Below are 3,191 nucleotides of genomic sequence, written 5' to 3'. Positions count from 1 at the left end.
AAGGTTATGCACGGTATAACTCACAATACGAACACACACAATAGCAAATGTAGAACTTTTATAAATGTAAAGATTAAGAAACAATTATCAAAAACTCGTTTACAAACGTAACAAGCTTAGTAATAGATGTCGAATTCAATAACAGAAGTCGAACCTAATAGCAATTGTCATACTACGAAACAAATATCGAACTTAGTCGACGCAGAAATAGTAGACCAAGGTTCGACGCGAAAAACTCGACTTAATGGTGTTAGGTCTTACTGATCGACCCACGGTAACAGATATTAAATTGYAAWAACCGTMAARATTACTAAGGTTYACGCMATAGACTAATTTATGAAGCGAACTAATCAAAGTATTGTAGTAGACTTTTTATGTGTTTTAAGTATAATAGTTGCCGCTAGACAGACGGCGAGGAGTCTCTAAGCTCCCCACGTCGAGTCCCGCACGGCTGAGTGGGTGGTACCCCCACTCGCGCTAGGTGCCTCCTCCACTACCGACCCTTACCAACCCATGGGAAAGAAATCTGCTGATCTTTTAGGTCTGCACGTGTGAATAAATATTAGTTACAATTAAGCTCCAAACTGCTTTCGTCAGCTGGGAATGAATTTTGCCTCGAAAAAATATCATTTACAATCAAGCGCTAATTCCCGGTAGCGACTAAAGTATCAGGTTACTGTCAGGCAGAAATTCCCGGAACTGCACGTGCGCCCTACACCTGAGCAAAGAGAATTCCTTTTATTGCACGTGTGCCCTATTACGACTGTGGGAATTTTATTTTCCAGCTAACATTATTACTTCATATAATTGTTATTAACTATTTGTTCCATTAATTAACAATACTGTTAAAATTTATTCCAAATTAAAAAGAACAACATAATATCTAACAATGTTATATGCAGCAACCATTTAATTAAAGATGAATGCGAATAGCAATTGTTATATCAACCAAATGTTAATAGCAAGTGTCGGTAATTTAGGAGCACGAATTCGGTATTACAGACTTGCACTTATCAACAGACCTGCTTACCGACCCTATTGGTAGGTAAGGTAGGTCTCCACATGAACGACAATTGATCCGTATTATTCTAATTTCCATATGCTACAAAAATGCAAATATCGATAGTCGTTCAAGAGAGCACCCATTAAATAAAAGTGCAAATTATACAATATTTAGAAAAAAACATCGCGTACTAAAATATTAGGATACAAAACAATATAGATACAAATTTGTTAATGAAGAAAAAGCAAATATTAACGCTAAATATATAAAATTATGACAAAATTTAGATTAACTATAAATACTTGAATTTTTGAAATTAGATTTCATTATGACGTGACACCTCCCCCCCTTAAGAGAAGCACGTAAAAATTCATTTTCTACTGCTTTGTAAAGAGCGAAATTTTTGAAGGTTTTCGTCGTCCGCATAAAACCGCAATTGCTTACCGGGTGATTCCTCGGTTTGCGAGCTGCCTGTAGCCGTAGTTGGTTGATTGCCCTTGGCTAAACTGTTTACTGTTTCGGACTGCTCCGTGGTGAGTTCACGGATTCCGGTTTCGGTTGATGCAGCCCGGCGATCCTTACTGTTCCTTAACTGGAGAAGTAGGCCCGTTATTGAGCCCCATATAGCACCCAATAGATGCATGCTCCACCTATATACCGTGTGTAGGGCGTAACCACGCAAGATGGAATCAACGACCAAYTTTATTATTTTAAATATAAACATTACTCCCAGTATTGCCGCACTGACTGACCCGAATTTCAAAAGTCCGTTCCACACTTTCGAGGTAATACTCTCCGCAAATTTGTTAAATTCGTCTTTACTCACAAAGTTCATAAAATTTAATGTTTCTGTTTGCACTTTTTGACCGGTTKCCCCMYKGGCAATATTGTTCAGTATAGAGGGCTGTTCTATAGGGAACATTACGTGGTTCCTAAGATTGTCCAGATCCGCCTGTGTGTAAATACCACTGGTTGCCAAGGATCCCGCGTCGGTATATTTCCACAACACTTCCGTGTCTGGTTCTAAAACTTGCGGATCCTTAACGTAAGTTGGCTTTGGCAGCAACTGGTACTAAACACCTTCCACCAGATATTCTTGTGGTAGTAGTGCGCTGCAGGATTCTTCGGTGCCCTTACCTACCAAAATTCTGGATTTTGGCCTAAGGAACATGCTAATGTTTTGATATGACACTGGGAGTTCACGATAACATTCTCCCGCGTGTCTAACCCTTACAGGAACCGGTGTGTATTTGATAATATGTGCAACCTCACCGCCTATCACTGCTCTGTATCCCAGTTTTTTCATTACCGTATACGCAAAGACATCAGGAAGGATCGCGGCCAAGGCCAACGCATTTCTGATTACTTGCTGTTCCAGATTACATCTTTGTTGTTGTACACTGTGGTATAGAGCCTCCAACTAGCTACGATGATGCCTTTCAACATACACAAATTTCGAGTTCACGTAGGCGAACAAATCCATATTGTTAGGTGTTATTTTCGCCTTCGATGTGAACGCTCTTCCTCGCTGTGTTTCTAAAATGAACAGCCTTGGATGTTCTGTCGTGATCAAACTATACCCACAGAGATGGTGTTCTTCCTTGCCCATTAATGCGAAAGTCGTATCCCCCTCTGTCACCGTATACATTGCTGACAGTAGTGAAACGGTAACAGGCGAAACTATTTTTGTTGCTGTGCCTTCGTATAAAGCTGTGTATTGTTCAAAGTTGCACGCTGACTTAGGAATTATTGTCCAAAATGCACTCCCGTCTTCGTCCGTAAGGCATGTTTTCCCCGAAAAGGTGCAACGCACATTTCCCTGTAGTGTGATCACATTATCCTTCACATTTACTGTTTCCGTATATGTTCTTATATTTTTTCGTACTACACTTTGCACTACCACACCGTCCCATGTTCCGTCGGTATCTGCGTATTGTGTGCCGAGGMACTTACCGTCGGTGGCTATGGAGCCTGCTAATGTAACACTCCGAAAATCAGTCGTATTCACCCGAAGTCCAGTCAATTGAGTGAACGAATTTAAAGAAAGAGTACCGGTACTAATAATCGATTTGCAAACGTCGGCAGACACGTCCATCAAATATACGCGGCGCCCGTTATGAACAGCTGATATATGCGAGCTCATGCCGCAGTAATAAATGACACGGTCAACTTCAATCCGACACTGGTA

The sequence above is a fragment of the Polistes canadensis genome, unplaced genomic scaffold (assembly GCF_001313835.1).
Source record: "Polistes canadensis isolate GaletaPanama2010 unplaced genomic scaffold, ASM131383v1 scaffold_420, whole genome shotgun sequence".
NCBI classification, from domain to species: Eukaryota; Metazoa; Arthropoda; class Insecta; order Hymenoptera; family Vespidae; genus Polistes; species Polistes canadensis.
This window is presented reverse-complemented; position numbering follows the sequence as displayed.